Below are 22,266 nucleotides of genomic sequence, written 5' to 3'. Positions count from 1 at the left end.
TGACAGTTTAAGCACAGCCTCTGGCTCCAACATTTTTCAACTTGTCTCTGAGAGAAGCACAGAGAGGTGACAGAGGAGTTGGGGAGAGGTCACCCCTTCATCTCGGGAGATCACTCGTGAGCATGAGGAGCCCCTGAGTGGAGTCAGCCATCTTCCCAATATTAGGGGACAGCATGTGCAGCCCTGGCCCTCCAGGCACAGTAGGCTGGGAAGTGGTGAGGCGCCTGTTTTTGGAAGAGGGATGGGCTGGAGGTAGTAACTTACAGAGGTGGTGCAGGTGGCACTGAAAAATCAGGAACTTGGCTTCAGCAAAGAACTTGAGCACACCTGATACCATTCTTTCAGTATTTTCCAAAATGAGTTCCATTGAGATTTTATAATAAAAAAGACAATGGTTACATCAATAGACGTCATAGGAGAGAGAGACAGACAGACAGACACAAAAAGAGAGGCAGAGAGGGAGAGGAAGGAGGGGGAGGAAAGACTAGAGAGATATGCCTTCACGGTAAAAATATTTGGGAAACACTGGGGTTAACAGAACTTCTTAAAGCTTTTGAGTCGCTTTTATGCACTCTAAAGCTTTCAAAGAAATGATAATAGTCAACATTTCTCTAATCTATTTAACCACTTTTTGCCGGACATCTACAGAAGCTGCTATTGGCTGTGAGTGGCAAAACCTAGCCAACAGTGTCTTCAATAACATAGAAATTGAAATATGTCACCTACAGTATCACACTCACACTGTGCAGAGGAAGGCTTTTCTTATTTGGTGCAGGCACGCAGGGAGGTCGTGGTGCTGGCTGTGAAGCTCTGTGAGTCTGTGGGCCTTTCCACCAGGGCGGCAGAAAACTGGGGCAGCATCAAGCATCACGTCTCACACCGCAACACTCCAAGAGCAGAAAAAAAATCTCTCCCCCCTGGGAAGAAACCCTTTCCCAGAGACCACCAGCTGACGTCCCTGTACATCTCATTAGCCAGAACTAGGTCACACAACCACACCTAACGACAAAGGAAGCTGGGAAACTGGGTAAAATCTGTTTTCCTAGCCTCTGCAGTGGGAAGTGGGCAAGTAAAGGGGAATTGGAAGGAACTGTTGAACACATAGCAACACTCACAGCACATGTACACAGGGAGGACATCACATGAAGATGAAGGCAGAGATGGGAGGGATGCAGCAGAAGCCAAGGAACGCCCATGATTGCGAAAAAACCTCAAGAAGCTAGATGAGAGACATGGAACAGATTTTTCCTCACAGCTCCCAGAAGGAGCCAACGCTGCCAACACTAGAAGCCCAACATGTTGGGCTTCCAGTTTCCAAAACTATAAGACAATAAATTTCTGTTGTTCAATCCACCCAGGCTATGGTATCTTGTTACAGCCACCCTAGCAAACTAATATAAGTCCTACCCTTTTAACAGAGGCACCACTCTTGGGTGACCAGGGAACCCCCTGCATCTCAGGACTCACTAGCATCTAAGAACATTGATGTTTCTATGAAAGGAGCACCAAGTCACTCGTGGGCATCTCTCCTGCTACCTGGCCAACGGTGACACGCTGGCGGCTGCAGAAGGGAGGTCTCCACCCGGTACTGACCAGAACAGCAACCCCCACAGCTCAGCCCTACACACAAAGCACGGTGCTCACCCAAGGAGATACCGGGTCCCAGAGCACGGACTCAGGCTCTACCCAAGGGGAGCCTGGGAGAGATCAGAAGACTGAAATGAACTCTGATCCACCCATCGCTCCGTGCTCAGACCCTTCGTCCCCTCCTCTCTCATTTCACATCCTCTCCTTTCACTCCCCCACATGCTTCAAAGAGCTCTGACATTCCCATTGTCTTGGGGAAGCTCTGGTTCCAAGAGAGTGATCTAGCCAGCGGAGTATTTCTTTCATGGGATAGCACAAGACCGGCCTGTGAGAAGTGTTGGCAGAGTGATTTTGGTTGACTCTCACTAATGTTGGCCACATCATTTACAATGGGTCACGGCAGTCCTATGAGCCTGAGCTGCCTGTGTGGGCCCCTTCCACAATTCTCACCTGTCTGTGTTCTGACCAGAACACTATTTCCAGTCTATAGCACACCTACCTCCACAGAGGTGGTGGCAGACGTCCTCCGTCCTGTATGATCCCTGTTGCTGGCTAGCAGGGTGGCCATCACTCCCCACCGCCATTTCCACCACCTGCACCACCGGCCAAGCAGTCCTTCAGGTATGGCTGTGTCCATCTCCAAGGGTGCTCAAGGCAATTATTCTGCAAGGTTAACAGGCCCTCCTTATCTGTGTCCTCACCTGATCTCCCTGACATAGTGACTTGGTGCTAAGCGGTACTAGATGAAGAACAAATGTTCCTTGCTGACATGGGCCCCTCTTCTCACTCTGCCCACAGGGCCCACCCTTATCCATGGATGGCGGCTTCAGACAGATTGTTAGGGGCCACGGCAGTGGGAGCAGGAACAGCACTGCTGCCTTTTCCTGATTGTGGGAGACAAGAAACTAGCCCGGAAGAATACGTGTAACAATAAAGAGCACAAAGAGATGGTTTCTGGATGCGAACAGGAAGAAATGGTACCTGGACACTACACTAGGCCTTCACTGGCCCGGACTGGAAAACAAACCAATACCTCAGGCAGTTCCGCCTCTCTACCCATTATTCTAAATCTTCACTGATAAGTGACCTACCTCACATGGGCCCAGGAGTTTTGTAAGACATTTTAAGTAGACTTGTTTTTATAGTTAAGGGCCCCACAAAATACATTTGCCCAGGTCTCCGCAGAACAGTTATCTAAGTGGTGGGTCTGATGCCTCTGGCTTTGAGCTCTGGAGGCCCAACCATTACAAAACAGTCCACCCATGAAGACCCTGACTGAGACGCCCTAAAATGTTCATCCAAAGCTCCAACGTTGAAGTCCTACTGTCCTTGGCAGCTCTGAAGTGGGGAAAGTTTCCATTATCATCTCATTACCTATACCTTGACCATCCTGCTATGCAGGTCTTTCCAAAAAATCCTATGCTAACACCAAAATTATGGTCACATCACAAAAGATTCAAAAATACTAAACCCATTCTAAGGAGAAGTCTGCCTTATATGTGGTGGATGCTGACGCAGACCAAGTTATATCACTTAAACTGTACTTTTATATCAACTGATACATGTTTTTTTTCAATACACAAAAAATAACTCATTTTATCTTGTCAAAATGTCTCTTCATTAGGTTATGGTTAATGGTTTAAGAAATAATTGGCAGTGAAGCATTTATAGCTTCAGTCTGCATTTATACCTATCAAAGAGAAGCACCAAGGCACTATTTTCAGGGTGTCAATGTCGTTATCCCAGGGCCTGCCTTCCTTGTGGAACTGATAGTTGCAAGAAAGAAATTAAGCATCCCTTTTTTCCTTTTGGTATTGTTGTCAAGTTCTCCACTTCCCAGGTGTCAGATCTGAGCTTCTGGCCTTTAAAACAGAGGAGCTGTTCCAAGGAACCAGGCACAAAGGAAGGTGACTCCAGTTAGTAATGAAGCTATCCCTGTCCTTTCGTAAGTCTCAGAAGTAGAAATCTCCCTGCTTCAGGAAAGGTGGCCCAATTGATCTCACGTTTATTAATTAGCTCATTATATTTGTTGCAGAAAATACGCTTGTTAAGGAAAAGATTTAGTCCTTGTATAGCCCAGAATTAACCTTTCTTGAAGTCAATTTTATGGAGATTAGGCAAACAGTATTTCTATCAGACCACCAGAATTATGAAGCGGTTTTGTAAATCCAGTTGTGAAGGGAACTTGAAGATTGAGAATACAAACGATGTGCTTGTCGCATTTGCATGGAATCTGAGATGATTCAAGACCAAGTTCAGAGATCATTTGCATAGCTGCACAAACCACAGCAGAATTAGAACACTACCTCCAATGTACACCATGTGGTTGTTTTTGTGTTTTGTTTGCCTGGAGCCACTAGAGTTCATATCACAGAAATTCTTACACCTTTGCTTCAGGGTCCAGTTTTCCAAGTTCTTCCCCAGTCGGACACATCTGACAAAGTTTCACATAAACAGAAGAACTTGAGATGCTGGACTCCGCCAGCCACGTTCTCTGTGGTGTGATCCCTTGGACATTTAAAGTACATATTCTCTGAGAGCCCACCTGAGTTTGGGACAAAAGGGAACATGGCTAATTGGAGTCAGAAAGTCTCAAGTTCAAGTCCGTCACTATTTATGAAGCAAGGTGGCTTGGGCAGGTTATACAAGTTCCCAGTGAAATGGCAATAAAAAGATTTACCTTAAAGGACAGTCATGAGGATGGAATGGCATCTGTATGTGAAATGTGTAGAATACTTAACACATAGAAAGAGTTCTTAAGATGCAAACTCTTTTGTCTTTGTGACTGTTGATCATCAGAAAAGTTGAGGAATGGAGTTGTCTCTTGTAGCCTTGCATTGGCTGCCCTGAGATTTACATCATTTGTGGAAGCAATAAGCCAGCAGCTTTAAGGTTGGCCAGGTTATAAGAATACCTGTTCCTCCTGCCTCCCTCCCTCCCTTCTCAGTAACAGTGTGTGAAGCATTTTTATGTGCCAAGTACCAGGAGGTACATAATTTAGTAAGGAAGTTATCATCTTACATTATCATTATAAGAACATTTTTGTTTAGTGCTTACTGTGTGCCAGGCAAAGCTTTATTTTTATTATCGCACGTATGATGATGAGATAATAATGGTATAACAGCAACTCTATGAGAAGGTGACTATTTTCATTCCAGATTTTACAGATAAGAAGGCTGATGCTCAGAGAGGCCAGGTAATTGATGAAAATTTTATAAAAGGCAAAACAGCAGGCTCCAGGCTTTTCAACTCTGTGTTAGTTGGCCTTCCCAAGAAGTTTCTATACCATAATGAACAGATGGCTAACTCTTTAATAATTAGAGAAATGTAAATTAAAATAAAATGAATCTCATTTTATACACATTAGCTGGCAAACAGTTTAAAGCAGGTGATCCGAGTACCGGCAGGAATGTGAGGCGTTGAGGGCTTGTGAACTGCGGCGGGAGTGCCGAGTGGCACAGCCGAGCAGGAGAGCAGCGGGCGGCTATTTGCTCAAATCAAGAATACACTGTGGCCCAGCCAGCCTGCTCCTGGGAAGCTGTCCCACAAGGCCTCCCACACGTCCATACGGCAGTTTCTCAACCTCGGCACTATTGCCATTTGGGACAGAATCATTCTTTGTTGTGGGGCTGTCCTGTGCATTGGAGGAGGTTGAACAGCACTCCTGCCCACCCGGGCCTCTACCCACTAGATGTAATGTCCTTCCCCAGCTGTGGCAACCGAACATGTCTCCAGACATTGCCAAATGTCCCTGGAGGTGCCAAATCATCCTCAGTTGAGAACCATCATCATGAGGAGACATGCTTGAGGACGTTCACTGCAGCATCATTTGTGAAGAAAGGAGTTGGAGCCACACTAGTTAGTGTCTGTCATTAGAAAAGTGAACAGGCAAAATGTGAGGGATGCCCGGTGTGATGCAGTATGCAGCTGTCAAATGCAATCAGTTAGATGTACACCATGGCAACATGAACGGTGCTTTAAAATTCAGTCCTGAGGGAAACGGAAGAAACAGAATGAGACAGAGAACATTCTCATTTATGCGGTTTAAAAATATATGTTCACAGGAAAACAACAGACATTTTGCAAGAATACACATGAACACATTGGAATGGTTGCTGGAAGGGTAGGGACAGGGTATGAGGAGGTAAAGGAACAAAAAGTGATAAAGCAAGAGAGTGGTCTCACTTAGAGTAATAACACACAGTGTGAGGAGTATGATAAACTCTGCTCTTGAAGACAAAACAAAACAAAACAGACAGGCACCATGTGCCTGGTACAGGTACTAAAGCTCCGGGCATAGAGGTAGGAAACATTTAGGGTGGTAGTGGTCAGGGGACAGGTAGCAATTTTGGCTGACCCACGAAGGATGAGGAGATCTTTAATAGACGCAAACAAGCCTGTGTGGAGGTAGTGACATTTCAGAACGTTTAATGGTGTTTACCACCCGTTGATCACATTTATGTATCTATCTCATTCAATTTTGAAGAAAGTTTGAATTTCCTCCTTGGGCATTCTGAAATTCACAGAGGTTAAGTAACGTGTTTCCTCAATGACTCCAAAAGCCACTCTTCTTGCATTACACATGTGAGTTGTTCTCTTTAGGTCACAGATTTCTGGATTGGGCTTATTTTTACATAGAATCCAAAACGTCTCAGGCCAGATTCACCTCTCTATCCCAAAGTCCTAGTAAGTGTGGAGTATTATCTCTAGCATCTATGTCTCTTCTCCTTTCCCACCACACCATGGTCCAAGCCACCAGGATTTCTTAACAGACAAAAGCTTCTCATCAATATCCCTCACTCACCTTTGCTCATCCACTTAGATCTACTTAGAACATTCATGTGATCATGGGACTCCCTCAAATTGAGTCTAAATTTCTGAATATTACCTTCTAGGACTTCCATGATCTGGCCTAAGGCCCTGGTTCTTGCCAAAAACTAATGGGATTTGGTTAGCTGAACTTTATTCCACATCTAGCACTAAACATTCTATTCTTTGTCTAGGAGATTTCACAAGTTATTTAAATATTGCTAGTTGGCCCCATTAGCTCTAAAAAATTATCCAGATTTTGTTTTAATAATTAGGAAAAACAAAGCCAGATTATGCAAAGTAAATAAAACAATAGGATAAAAGCACTAGAGCAGGTGTCACTCACAGATAAATGGTAGCATTTGTGGCTTCTGAGGAAAGCATTAATTAGTCGATCAGTGAACACACACTTGGTGTCTATTATATCCTCCATGCTATGATGCCTGATGGTGAAAGGGAGGCATGACTTAGCTCCTGCCTTCAGGGAGCTCACAGTTCTGTAAGGAGACAGGTAACGGTACTGTAACTATAATGCAGTGGGTTATTTGCTACAAATGGGAGAAGTACAGGTCATGATGGGAAAAGATGGAAAGAGCATAAGTTAAGGAAGGCTTCTCAAAGGAGTGAAAGTCTAAACTAAGGTCAGGAAGTTGAACACTAAGTAGAGATGTTAGGTTGAAGGCATTGAGGGTTGGGAAGGATCAGGAAAAACAGTTAAAGACGAGGGAATGGCCAGTGCAAAGGTGCAGGATGAGGGAACAGGGCATTCAGGGAAGTGAAGCAGTTCAGAATGGCTTAAAATACTTAAACGGCTTTCAAAACATTTAAAATAGTGTTGTTATGTACCATTAACATAAACCAACCACATCTGGGAAATCCTAACACCATAGGAAGAGCACAAAGACTGGGCAGACACTCATCAGAGGTCCACCCTGCCAAAAAACCGCCAGCTGATAATGAGAATTTCGTTTAATCAGTCTGAGCCCTTCTTTCCTCATCTGTAAATACAAAAAATAAAAATAAAAATAAAAAAATTGTTCTCTGCCTTCTTCGTACGATTTCAGAGAAAATAAAATGAGCTGATGTACATGAGGGCACTTAAAACTAAGAAGCCAGGCTAATTTTGATAAATTTTGATTATAATCAGAAAAAGTATTTATTTGCCACTGATGTTGGGCTTGGCCAAGTGACTGGCTTTGGCCAATGAAATGTTCGAGAAATTGACACAAGTAGGCCTTAGATGTATTTATACTCATATTATACTCGTACATTTCTGCTTGGTTCTTGAGGACCAGTGAGTCACCGTGATATCCTGCTGCCCTTTAGCCTGTTCCCTTGGACCAAGATATACAGAGCAAACCTCAACCTAACCTACAGCAAGGAGGTAAACTCAGCTGAGCCCAGCCTGTACCAGCCATGCCACATACACCTGCAGCCTCCTGAGCTTGAGCATAAATCCTTCTTACTATAAATTTTCATTGAATTTTGGAGAGGTTTGTTACATAGCATTGTTGCATCGATTGCTGACTATGTTAGACTCCTATACTCCATAACAAATTACCACAAACTTAGTGCTTAAAACAACACACATTTATTATATCACCATTTCTGTGGATCGCAAATCCAGACATGGCTAAATGGATTCTCTGCTAGTGTCTCACAAGGCTGTTAATCAAGATGCCAGACAAGGCTGAGTTTTCATCACAGGCTTGACTGGGGAAGGGTCTACTTCCAAGGACACTTAGCTTGTTCACAGAATTCATTTCCCTGTGGCTGCAGGATTCGTTACAGCTTGTTCTTCAAAGCTAGCAACAGGAAGAGAAAGACTCTAGAGCAAGTCTGCTAGCAAGACATAGCATTACTACAAAATCTTTTAAAAGCCATGTAAGTATTTTGATACTATCATCATGGGAGTGACAGCCTATCACCTTTGCATATTCTACAGGTCCCACCCACACTCAGAAAGAAGAGATTATGCAAGGGCGTGGACACCAAGAAGCAAGGGCTCATGGGAATGAATTTCAAGTGTGTCCGTAACAGACCAATGTAAGAAACTATGATGCTCCTTCCTCCCACATCAATGATTCTACCACAAGCTAGTGAATACTGTGCGCTGTTAAATGCCTCGTGTCTGCCTGCTTTTCTGTAAGTCACACCTCACATTCAAATATCCATTGATTGGGCCCAAAGGATAGGAGGGTGGAGATGAGAAAAGACATACATATATGGAGTGTCCCTCAGCGATTTTAGAAATGGGGATTGTCAGAGCTGGCAAGAAGTTCAAAGATTATTCAGTCTAGATCTCTGAGAAAATGGATGAGGATATAAAGGCTGAGAAAGTTGATGTCCCATGGCCCCGAGCACATAAAGAGAGTGAGTGGCAGATATTCAGACACCTGGTCAATGTTCTTTCTGCTTTCTCTGCTCCTCCTCAAGGGTTTCCCAGCAGTCTTCCAGGGTGGCTCAAGCATAAGGATTGTAGGGGACTCTTGTTAAAAACCCACATTTCTGGAGCCTCCCCGAAATTTGCTAAACCAGAATAGCCAGGATAGAGGAGCACAAGAATCTGTATTTCAACCAGGCTTCTGCAACTGATTCTGATTAAGCAAGTTTAGAAACCCCTGCTCTCACTTCCTCCGTTTAACATTTATTTATTGAGCATCTCCTCTGTGCCAAGTTCTGGACAGGATGCTGGGGATACAGCAGTAATGGAAACAGTCTAAACTCTCACGAAGGCTGCCACCTAGAAAGGAAGAAAGACACTGACCAGGAATTCTACGTGTGAAGAGTGCTGAGTACAAAATACCATGAGGCGTCCAGAAAGGCAGCTAACTTGATCTGGAGGACCTGATCTGGAGGACTGAGGAAATTACATCAAGCTGGATCCTGCAAAAAGGGCATGGAAGTAGGGGGCAGGGAGAGCAGGATAAAAGCATTCTGGGGAAGACACAGCAGGTTCAAAGGACCTAAGGCAAGAACATAGAGTAAGATGCTACCAGGAGGTGGGTAGCAAGTTGAAACAAGACAAGAGCCCAAAAAAACCAATCATATTCTTCCATACAGGCCTCAGGGACAGTGATAGCAATCTATAAAGAGTGCCCCTAGGAAAAGAAGTCTGCACCCCAGTAAGTGGGCAGCCCCTGATGAGTGTCAGCCATGGTCTGCAAACCTCTCCAATGCACTGATTTACAGCCAGCATCAACACCGTGACGGATGCTGTTTTTATTTCGGATGTTTCTGGTGCTCCATTTGACACGGCCTTGGGGAGCTTAGCAAAGAAAAGCATTTGCTAAGATGTTTTGACTGAGAGGACACTGTCAAACAAAAAAAGAAGAAATAAGGAACATTCACAAGAGCAGCCATAGCTTAGCCAAGTGACTGGCAGTGAGAAAAGGCAATTTCTGCGTGGTCAGGGGAGGGCAACAAAGACTTAAGGGATTTCCTTATGTGATGCTCTAAATTCACACCTCCAAACTTTGAAGCTACACAGATGGTTTCCTGCAAGGGAAATACGAGTGGTCTCTCGAGTGTGACAGAAGAAGCAATTACATTTCTGGTCAAACTGGGTGAAGAAATTCTGTCTGTCATTATTCAGACTTCATATTCCTCAAGAGGAGATGTTTTTCTTTCTCCAAGTTCTGTGGAGCTTTGTCCATAGAAAGACAAACACAGCACAGAGAGGTCCAACTAGCAAATCCAAATTATTAGCAGAGGTTACCTGGGATAGGAAAAAGAGAGGGGGAGCGGAAGGGAAGGGGAAGCTTTACTATTATTTATTTTACATACTTTGTCACTGTTTAAATGTCATACTGTGTTCTATAATTAAAATTTTTCAATTTCAAAAAAATTTTATTTAAAAAAAAGTAAACATATTTACTAAAACCCAACCTAACAATTTGTGCAACTGTTCAAAATTTACTCTGCTCTTAAAAGAAACATGTAATTAACTTAAATCTGCCTGACTACTATGTTTCCCCGAAAATAAGACCTAGCCAGATCATCAGCTCTAATGCGGCTTTTGGAGCAAAAATTAATATAAGACCAGGTCTTATTTTAATATAAGACCCAGTCAAAATAATGTAATATAATATAATATAACATAATACCAGGTCTTATATTAATTTTTGCTGCAAAGGACGCATCAGAGCTAATGGTCGGCTAGGTCTTATTTTCGGGGAAACACAGTATTTATTTATTTATTTATTTATTTATTTATTTATTTATTTATTTCTGAACATCTCCTAAGTTTAGTTCAGATGTAACAGTAAAGTTAAAATCAACAAGTTTAATTCTTAACTACACCAAGTAAACTTAGTCATTTAAGTACCTTTAAAGTTATTCCCTCCATAAAACTGAGGGAGCTTTCCTTTTCCACCCCACACCAGTTTCCCAATAGTTCTATTTTTGGAGGACTTTTTCAGCTAATGAGTAAACTGCTTTTCAGAACTTCTGAAACATTTTTCAGAACGTCTTTCCCCAAATAAAAATTAATCTGAACAAATTATATATTGTCTAGATTTCTCTGCAGATTCTTTTCTTTAGAACCGAATTGCAATTCCCACACAGCATAATTTTTACCTATTCGCTCCACAGTAAAAAACTATCTGTCCTGAAAAATATGATGGATATATACTGTGATCTTCCAGTTAATAGAAATGTTTTATGTCAATGATAATTTTTATCGTATTTCAAAATAACCAACTCAACATGGGACATTATTTCAGTCTTTACTGACTCATAGGCAGATGAACTAGTTCCCAGCTTGCACCTCTTCTATCTCTTCCTCCTTAAGTGGACGGAATTATTTAATACAAGTTTGATGTAGGACAATTAACCCTTTACAAACGTTTACAATTTAGGTTAAAGTCATTGACGAGTGTGGGAAAAGAAACACTACAATGGTAGGGAGCCTACATACCTAATTCAAAATTTAATATCTTTCCCTCCTGAAATAACATGCACTTAATTGTCAGGAGGCAGCTACTCGGTTTCAATAACCACATTTAGGGTTACATTCATAGGACTGATCACACAGTCCAGGTGAAACAGTTATAGAAATAGAGGCAGTGTCATCTCAGAAAACTCAATTATATATCAAAATCTACTTAGATGTCTGGAAGTGTACAAAAAGGCCAAATTCTTCAAACTAATTATGCCTCTGTACTCAGCACTCTTCTCCTGGCAAGAGCAAGCTGAAGCTTATTCATGAAGGTCATTAATGCGAAACTTTTCTTCTAAGCTTAGATTTAGACTGAAGAAACTGATACCCGCGAAACGAGCATGGTCTTTCTACATTTTTACTATCTTAAGATTAGAACCCTATAAACTCATTCATCAACTATCTTCCTTTATTGTACTATTCTTGGCACTCAATTAAGACTTTTGAAACCTATTGTACTTTGTACTTTCACACTCTTAAATAAGAATTCAAGATTACAAAATGTGCATAAACATTGTGTAAAATAGTTTTGTCATTGAATGTATTTGGAAAGACGAGACTTTTATTCCAGAATTTACATAAGTGGATAAATGTTATGAGTCAACCTTCCTCTTAAAGTCAAATGACAGAATCTTCAAGCTCTGTGCATCGTTTTAAAGTCTAATGAGAACATTTGTTGGGCCACCAGTATTAGCAATGTAGAAAATTGTAAATATTGGAGATGGGACTATGGAGGAAAACAGGAAAATTTTCAGATGCCTCCTATCTTACAAAAAGTGACCAACCTGTCAAAGCCACTCTTTACGTGCCAGAAAATTATCGGGCATAAACTAGTCCTGTCAGTGAGCAGGTCACAGTGACCTGTGCATTGTTAACATTCCTAGACTTTTCCTTTTCCAAGAACAGAAGCACTGTGTTTAACAATTCTCCCTCCCCCAGATCCTTACACTCAATGTCACAGGCACAGACAGAATGTAAGCAAATCTGGAATGTTCTCCAACAGATGAGCAATAGCACAGCTACGTTCTTCTCCAAAATACTGTCTAGAAATTCTTTCCTATATAATCAAATGCTCAGTGGCCACACTTTTAACAGCCAGCATTAGCGGACATTAAACGCATGTATTGTGACACATGTGCATCTTAGCTTCCCTTTAGGTATGTTTTTCAATATGTCCGAGAGACAACACCTGCTTCAGGTTTTTTTTAGGGATACTGACGTAGAAGGACATCAACTGTATGTTTAAGGTTAGACTAACGAGTGAAAAGGTCAGAAGAAAAAACGTAAGTCACAACAAACCTCTTTAGGCCAGTTAAAGGCCATATCTTTGGCGGAGATATTTTAAAAAAATTAATCTCACCAGCCCACACTCTAGAAGTTAATGCCACTGATAACAACCAACAGCAGTGAAAATAAACCTGCTAACAACCAGCCCAATCATTAGCAAAAAGTGTTTAACTCAAACACTGCGATGGAGGTCTAACACTACCTACCTCAAATGTGCCACCCACCCTCAGCCAGCAGCGAGGAAGGAGGAAATAATTGCTTAAAAACGCAAAATAAGCTTAGTATTTCTTACAAGGACAACAACAGCCCAACTCCTGAGACTGTGCTCAGAAGGACAAAAGTGGAGTGAAGGTAATGTCCGGGGATTAGTGTCCCCCAAAGTCCTGAAAAACCCCAAGTACCACAAACACATTAAATGTGTCTATGATTAGTGGACAAGATGCAAGTATGACTGCTGCTTTGTCTTTTGCAATAAACAATATTTTGTCGGCTCTGCCCTTCAGTGTGAAAGCAGGACATTTTTGAAAAAGCTGAAGAAATGAAACTGACACCCAAATTGGGGGACGGGGGGGGGGGACCATATATCTTAACTGTGAAACTAAACTGGTCTGTACGTTCTTCCTACAATCAAATCACCTCACAAAAGTCAGAGAACTAAAACAATCCAAACATGATTAGTTTCAGGAGTCCTTGAAAGTACTAAAACTTTTAGAGGAAAAGGAAGGAAAGGAAGAAAAACAAGAACTAGGAGGAGGAAAAGCTTTAGAAGAAAGGGGGAGGGGGAGGGAATCAACAGGCCTCTCTTTTATTTGTGAAGTGCAACGAAGTTCCTCTGCAATCTGTTCAGTTGTCTGTCGTTTGCACATTGCACATCTGCTTTCTGGCCAGAAGGGACCTCGAGGTTTCTCTGCAGCACATGAGCACCTGAGGGTTCTGTCCTCTTCCAGCAGTTCTTTGTCTCAATTATCTCAAAACCAAACTTCCTGTAGAAGTCAATTGCCGACTCATTGCTGATCTGGACATGCAGATAGATGCTGTCAAAGAGCCCTTTTGGGCAGTCGCAAGGCTCAGTTGGTGAGCTCTGGGCAACAGGGTTGCCGGTTTGAGTCCCACATGGGCCAGCGAGCTGCGTCCTCTGCAACTAGAATGAAGACAACGAGCTGCCCTTGAACTGCCATCTGAGCTCCCGGGTGGCTGGATGGCTCAATTGGTTGGAGTGCGTGCTCTCACCCACAAGGTTGCTGGTTCAACTCCCGCAAGAGATGGTGGGTTGTGCCCCCTGCAACTAAGATTGAAAGGACAACAACTTGACTTGGAGCTGATGGATCCTGGGAAAAACACACTGCTCCCCAATAAAGTCCTGTTCCCCGTCCCCAATAAAATCTTTTTTTTTTAAAAAGTGCCCATTTTTCGCAGATGTTTAAGACATGATTTAACATTTTAGTTCCTGTTCCTAGCCTTCGGTACGGTGACAGGCAGCCTAGTGTCATGATATAAAGTCTTTTCTGAGTCTGTGAGTGACCCACCCTACAGCACGCCACGCGACTGCAGTATCAGTGAAAGAGGCAAGTGTTGCTAGCTCACTGCCCAGCCGCACGTCCTTGTAGAACTTGTCATTGTAGCTGACTGGAAACATGACCTGGTGGAATCTCTCCAGCTGCGTAATATTGTGCAGAGTCACACATCCCAGCACGATTCGGGTACCTTGCATCTTCCCCACCTGCTGAGGCCATTGCTACCACCTATAGCAATACCTTAGTTGTCCTCACCCTGAGCTCTCAGCGCCCTGAGCTCTCAGCGCCCTGAGCTCAGGCCACTCAACCCCACAAGCCACCTCCCCGCCGAGGGCAGGGAGCTGAGCAGGTGAGAGGGGAGCGCGGCCCTGTGTCTCCCCTCTCAGGGTGGGCGGGAAAGTCTATTGTAGCCCTGGCTACACACTTAAGTGTAAGGGGAAACCTAGTCCCAGAAGCCTTCAAGATCACTGGAATTCTGGAAGTTGGATAGAAGCGTGGGGGTGGGAGTAGGGAAGGAAGAATAATCGTCCACTACCCTGTTGGCCATCTCTCTCCCAGTGCACCCTTGTCAAAATGGCCCCCATCTCCTCACTCTCCTTTCAAATCTCCATTCTGCACTGACTCACTGCCTCATTTCGTCAACCACCCTTCCTTCCAGACCCCTGGTTGTTTCCTCTTTGCCATGCATAATTGGAGTTGACTTGCTACCCCACCATTGCTACTCGGCACCTCCCACCACATCCACACGCAAAGGCCAGGAGCCATAGCAACAAGCGGAGGCCTCCACAGAACACAGGATCTGGACAGAAAGACCGCCATGAATCTGATACTTAAGTGTGTTTGTCCCTCTCACCCGTGATCCTGGGCATCTGGGGAATCCCAAGATAAAAAGTAAAATGAAAAACAAGATTTTGAAAAAAACAAAAAAACACTGCTCCTGCTTTCAGAAGCCTTGCAACTGGAATGGGGAGATGAGGCATGAACATAATCCTTTTAAGGCAACATGGTGAGTGAAAAAAATGCCACAAGAGAGAAAGAAATGAAGAGCGATAGGAAATCAGATGGATTTTTCAGTAATCCAGTGCCACATTGAGGACAGATCTGGGACCCCTTAGAAACTCACAGAGTAAAGGTGTTATGAGACTCATCATGAGTTTCATCCTGCAAACAATGGATTTTACCCCAGCCTAGGACTTGTTGAGAGGATGTGTTAGGCAGAGAGAAACCCTGTTTCCAGAGTTGCTGCGTGTTGTAAAATATTTTCCCGTAGACAGCAATGCTTACTTAATACCTAATATAGCTAACTGCAATGGCTGATATGTGGTTAGGGTTAAGAAGGATTCTGAGGTCACTTAGGAAGGATTTTGGTGTGGTCCTGGGGTGTATAACACTAGAAGGGATCAACAAGCTCCTTGAATGTTTGTTGAAAGCCCTGGGTCCTCTGCCAGGAAAAATGAATACACAGGCCAACAAAATTAGGCCTATAATTTTAGGAATAGTGAACTCTGTATCCCGTCTATTGACTTCCCAGGAGTCCATGAGCTCCCAGACAAAACAATGCTTGGAATCAGACATTGTATCTGAATCCTCGCTCTCCCACCTTCACTATAGGGCCTTGAAGTTCACCTCTCTGATTCTGGGAAGTCTCTTCTACAAATTCAGAGTAGTGATGGAACCCAGAGTGGTTGTAAGGATTACATCAAAACAGAACTATGTAAAGCACAGACACATATACTCGTACGCGTATAGTAAGTAATCAACAAATGCGAGTTTCTATGCAATCACTGTTTCTTTGAGAAATGTATTCTTGAATTTCAAGCAACTGACTTAATCTCATTTATAAACTATAAAAATTAAAAAAGAAATTCAATTCCACTAGGACTAAGGCGTTTCAAACTCCCATTTTAAATGTACACACCACTTGAATCATGGTGAAAGTACAAAGTAAATCCAGTATAGAAGGGATGCATTTTATGTAAGGGATAAATTACTGAAGGCCTTGCATAAATCAAAACTTGCATAATTCACAGCTAATTTTCCTATTGGAATAAATATAAAGTATGAAGATGCTGGTACATAAATCTACAACCATTGTAGCATATTTTGTTTTAATGCAGTCTTTTATTTCCTCAGCATTATCTATAGTATTTCATAAAGTGCTCACTCTGAAATTAACAGCACAGTGTATCATAGCATGTATTTGTCTCAATAGTGTTTTATCATATACACCTTCCTTTTCAGTTACTGGTTTTCAGGCATATTTTTAGAACCAGCACCAGTACCACCCATTAATGAATATATGTATGACATTAGTTTATGATTACAAAAAAGGACCCAATTATACTAACAGTGCATATTCAGATAAAGGCATAACAGTAACCAACATCATTTGCAGAAGTTCCTGTTCTGACAAAGCCTGAAGAGACTATCCTTTTACAGTGCTGAAGTCGGGCCACCGTGAAGCAAAAGGGAAACACAGCTACAATTTCACCCAAGCTGCCATTTCAGCTTTGAAAGTACACAATTCTTGAATTTTTCATTTGAAATATTTGCATTATTTCACTTATACATAAGGTAAAACCTTATTAATATTTCATAGACATGCTTTCACATGTACATAAAATGTGACTACACAGAACCTGAAATAAGAACAAAAGAAATGTAACCTTACAGCCTGGCACACAGCTTTAATTAGTGAATCTGATCAGCAGCAGACTGTATGGATGGTGTCTGCCGGCTCTGATACCCCGGGCATTATCTGCATTGGCATTCAAGAATGAAAACCAACAGATGGCTAGTTTCATAGCAGAAGAAACAGTCTCTGACTTTATTTCACAGGGTCTCTGGAGAACATCAGTGCTTAGAATTCTGAGAATCTAGAACTCACTTCCCTGTACAAAGACAGCTGGGATACTGCCATCAGAGCAGGCGTACTCGTAGACAAGCCCAGCCGAGGAAGGGGGAAAGCAGGAGGAAGGCAGTTGACAGAAGAAAGAAACATGTTTAAAAATGCAAAGCTGGAGCTTCCCAAGAGTGTATCTACAACATCTGTCTGGCCAAGGCAAACTAAAAAGCTTAAAATAGTTATGAAAGGGCTATACCCATGTCGATCTCATGATTATGACACGTTGGAAGGTATCCAATGGGTTACTTACCATTGGGGGTATTTGGTGAAGGGTGTGAGGCGGGACTCTGAAATGTTTATTACAACTGCATGTGAACCTACAATTATTTAAAAAAAAAAAAGAATTGGTACTGAAGTGGAGAAGCGAATCAGTTATTTAGTCACAGGTGTAGTTACAAGGGTATCTCAGTGCTGTTTATATTAGCAAAATATTGCACAAACTACCTAAATCTCTGATGACAAGGAATTTGTTCATTACAAAAACTGTGGTGTGTGTATATATAAAAAATACTATGTGGCCATTAAAATAATTTTATAGGAAAGCATATACAATTTGGGAAAATGTCCACAATATATTTTCACAAAATCAGATTATAAAACAGTATCACCTCAGTTTTGTAAATTATGAGTGTAAATTAGAAGAAAGGACTGAAAGGATAAAAATCCTAGCAATGGGTGACGAGGTTAGGGATGATTTTTCTTTGTTCTGATGTATACTCACTAGATTTTTTTCCATGAATACTACTGACTCACTCACGTACAGATAGTTTCTAAGCCCTTGTGGCCCGTGAGGCACTGTAGGAAACCATGGCAGGTAAGAGACATGTTGCCCCCTGCCTTCCTGGAGCTTCCTGGCAAAGACAGACAGACAAGCGAGCCAGCAACACCGAGCCAGGCGGCGGGAAATGCTGAGCTTCCCTGAAGCAGTGTCCTCAGCTCTGAGAAGCCTTGCCCTGGATCTTGTCTCTTGGAAAAACAAGCTCTCAGCCCACATAGCCCAGCCTCTCAGCGACAAACCATGATCCTCAACTTCCATCTCGCAGGCTCCCATCTCCATTTTACAGTTTCTGACGGTTAGTGGCCCTGTTCTTAGAAGAAGAGAGACATGGAGACTGGGCATTTTCAAGTATCTGCCAACGGCCAGGCACTGCCGTGGGCTTTGCTTTCACAGTGTCATGGAGCCTTACCACAATCACAGGAAGGAGGGTTTTGGGTCAGCATTTTACAGAGCAGTGAAGCAGAAACACAAAATGATAAAATGACTTGCCCATGGACACACAGCTGACATGAAAACCAACATTCAGACTCAGGCCTGACGCCAAAGTTCATGCACTTTCCGCACATACCAGGCTGCTCTCGTCACTGACCTGTCAGAATGTCTCCCAACAGAGCTGCTCTGTAGATTTCCATCTGCTGCCTTCACCCCTTGTGTTTGGCCACATTTGGGATGTCAGACTCTAGTCCTAAAGATTCAAACTCTCTGGAAACAACTCTCTGAGGTTGGAGATGGAACCCAGGGAAAAGGGCTTTAAACTGATTGGCTGCCAGCAAAGCGGGAGCTAGTACGGAGGGGGCTTCAGACCCAAGGTCAGGAAGCAGCCCCCTCCCCTCTCTCCAGCTGCTCCCAAGGGTACAGGTACCATGTGGCTTCATAAACACTCTGTGAATCCCTTCTCTGCTCAGAAAAAAAGCTTCAACTACTTTTGTTTCCCTGAAACTGTTCACCGAAAGGTTCCTTCTTACCTCTTAGGATTCAAGAGGTCTTTCCAGAGTGTCCCTTACAAACCTGTCTGGGAAGAATTGTGCTTGTCTGTCCTTGACCTTTCGATCTCCTATACTCACTACCAGTCTTGATAAATAAACACCCTCAGCAAAGCCCTATATGAAGGTCCAGAGGCCAGTGAGTCGAGCAATATTGAACCCACACAAAACAATTCGGTGGCTAAAAGTAAAATGCAGAGCAATATATAGAGTGTGATCCTAGTTATAGTTAAAAATACTCTTGTATATGCATGAACATGCTTGTCTTTTTATAAATGTATGAGGAAAAGTTCCAAACATCACAAACATAGAGTAAGACGCTGAACCCCTCCACACCTATCATCTGACCCCAAGTGATGCTGGGAATGACTGATCAGTGGGCTCAGGGCGTCGGCCTGTCCCACTCATCATGAAGTTCTACGCCTGCCTTTCACGCAGCGCTGTTACCAGTCCTTGGTGAACGTGGCCTAGACCCACTTACTTACCGTTTTACAATCCCTTCTGCATTTTAGCTGAAATTCTTCTACAAGAAACTTTTCCTCCTTAACAATGTGTACACAAGGAAGGCAGAATAAATGCTGGATTCTTCTCCTTTATCATTTTACTATTTCAGATAAGTGAGTGGGTGGGTGCCCTAGCAACCTGCAATGGTGATCCCATGGAATCCTTACACTGAAATTCTCATCACTAGGGGTGGCACGAGTGAATCTGTTTCTTGCATCTTAGGAAGCTGCATAGGACCACTCCCTAAAAGCAATGGCTTAAAAGAGAAATTACTCCAGTTCCTTGGAAGCAGCAACTTTGAAAAGGAAGATGAATTATTTAATTGGAAACAAAGAGCCAAATTAGGGGTTAAGAAATCAATCATACAAAATTTAGAGAAAACATTTAAAAAAGAAAAGAGTTTTCTTTTTAAGGAATAAAAGCAGATCTGGAAATAAAATTTTGAAGAATCTTAATTTTTTCCCACAAGAAGAGGACCAACAAAGGCTGTTATTTGACCCAAGAAACATTAAGACTTTAGAATTAGCAACTCTGTGCAGTAGCAATCTCAATGCTGCACAGACTACACTTTGCTTTTCTAAACTGATCTAAATCACATTCCTTCACTTTCACATGCCCCTGCCCTGCTTCCCGTCATCGTCCCCATCCCAGTTAACTGCCACACCATCTCTCCAGTTGCTCAGGTCAGAAACCTGCCTTATCCTGGACTATTTTCTTTCTCTCAGACATCAGCAAATAGGCACTCAGCAAATCCTATTTGCTCTATCTCTACACTGTATTGAGAATCTGACCCCTTCTCACCACCTCTGCTTCTGCCACCTGGTCTAAGTCACTTCTGTCACTCACCTGGGATATTGCAACAACTTCCTAAAGGGCCTTCCTGCTTCACCTTTGCTCCTGTAGAGTGTAGTTTCCATCAACCACCAGGATGATCCTTTTGAAATTAAGCCGTTTCTCCGATACCTCACCTCAAAAGTCAGCAGTGACTTGTCTCTCTCAGAGTAAAGCAGAACTCTTTGCTATGGCCTCCCAGCCCCCCCACCCCCCCGCCTCCTAGGCCCCTGATCTCCTACCATGCTTTCCCTCTTCCCTCCATGCTATCCTCACTGATTGATGAGTCCACAAATACTCCAAATATGCCTCTGCCTGCCTCAGGGCCTTTGCACTTACTGTTCCATACGGAACCCTTTACTCCCAGATACCTGCATGACCCACCCCCTTTTTTCCTTCAGGTCTGTGCCACCACCCCTACCCATTGCCCCTCCACACAAGTAATGCCTGTCCTCCTTTCAGTCTTTATTTTTCTCCATAGCAATTACCACATCTATAATACTATATAGTTAATTTAATTCTTTACTTTGCTTATTTTTATCTCTTCCATTAAAATGTAACCTCCATAGAGAAATGGTTTGGATCTTTTATTTGTGCCACTGCTTGAAACAGGACCCGGTACATCATGGGCCTCAATAAGTACCTACTGAATGAATATAAAATACTGTGATAGCCAACACTGTGTATCTCCCCAACCCCTGCCCACAAATACACAGGTACCATTTTTATCCTCAGCTCCACAGCCCCATGGCCGATGGAAGATGGAATATCAGATTTTACTATATTAACTTGCTTCAGCAGCACTGGAATGCGGTTTGAGAACAATTTTTAATAAACTATTTCATCTCTTAATAGATAATGGTGAACAATAAATGCAAAGTGTCATAACATATTAGACTTTTATTTACATTGTAAAACCGAATTGGCAGCTGTGCAATAATAAAAAGTGACGATTACGAGCTGTACGAGGAACAGACAGAAGCTGATCCATCAGGTTTGGAATCCTCTGGCGTTTCGTACTGGCTGCCCCGTTTCCTCCCTGGCTAATAGTTCCTCCACATTATGCTCTGGGAGTAGGAAATGTCACTGCCCTTTGTCACACTGCAGTGCCTCCTTAAAGAAGCCACCTGTCATAACCTGTAATGGCTTTGGTGTTAGACTATTTTGCATTTCTCTCACCCCAGGTCAGGGATTCTTAACCTGAGGTGAAATATCAGAGTTGGCTGAGGTGCCTGGGCCCAATATGCATTCCTGGGCCCCATCCTCAAATTCTGATCATGGGTCTAGAGGGAAATTGGGGGAGGATGGGTAGCGGACAGCTGGACCTTAGGAAAACGCCTCAAGATTCTAAGATACTCCTCTCTTGTTAAGAACCCCCATTGAGTTGATAATACACTAAACCTAAGTACTATGTGAGACTTCAGTTAAGAGAGGGAGGACCTGTGAGGAATCCTCAAAACTCAAGGGGAGATGAATCACAAGTTTCACAATAAACATCTCCCAGATGAGGGAAAGACACAGTGGCTGGCTGATCCCAACCAGAATAATCCCGGGTCCTTGTACTGATGGGAGGGCAGGGGTTGCCAAACATTGCCATGAGAAATGGGATTTCTGCAATTTATTTTAGCCTTACTCATAATGAGTATTTTTAAATCAGGTAGGAAGTGTCTGATTCTTTTCTCTCAAGTCTTTTGGCCACACTTTGTGACAACAATAATATCTCCCAGGCTTCTGTGATCCAAATCAGTCTTCCTCCCTAAGTTATCCCAGGTCTCAGAGCGTAGGGGGCACAGCTCCTGAAAAAGGCAGCTCTGGTGTGAGAGATGACAGTGAGGAATATTCCACTAGGGCAGTGAACAGCAGAGGAATCAGAGAGTCAAACAGTGCAGGGGGATCAGGGAGGTCTTCCTGGAAGAAGTGACACTTGAACCTGTATCTGATGGATATGTAGGAGTTATCCAGGGAATGAGGAGAGGAAGGAGAGTGGAAGGACTGTCACAGGCATAGGAAGTGGCACGTGCAAAGACACAAAGGTGAAGGCGCCTGTCATGGGGAAAGAGAAACAAGCCTGGTGTGGCTGGGGCAGAAAGTTCAAGGACAATGCAGAGAATACACTGGAGAGAAAGGTG

General features: G+C 43.0%; 1 pseudogene; it reads right to left on the bottom strand.

Annotated features, from left to right (window-relative positions):
* Positions 1–13,427: 13,427 nt before the first annotated feature.
* Positions 13,428–14,333, bottom strand: LOC109447492 (N-alpha-acetyltransferase 50; annotated as a pseudogene).
* Between the last annotated feature and the right edge of the window lie 7,933 nt (positions 14,334–22,266).

This window comes from Rhinolophus sinicus, linkage group LG01 (genome assembly GCF_036562045.2).
Source record: "Rhinolophus sinicus isolate RSC01 linkage group LG01, ASM3656204v1, whole genome shotgun sequence".
Classification (NCBI taxonomy): domain Eukaryota; kingdom Metazoa; phylum Chordata; class Mammalia; order Chiroptera; family Rhinolophidae; genus Rhinolophus; species Rhinolophus sinicus.
Note: the sequence above shows the minus strand (reverse complement) of the source record. Positions and strands in the feature narration are given on the sequence as shown.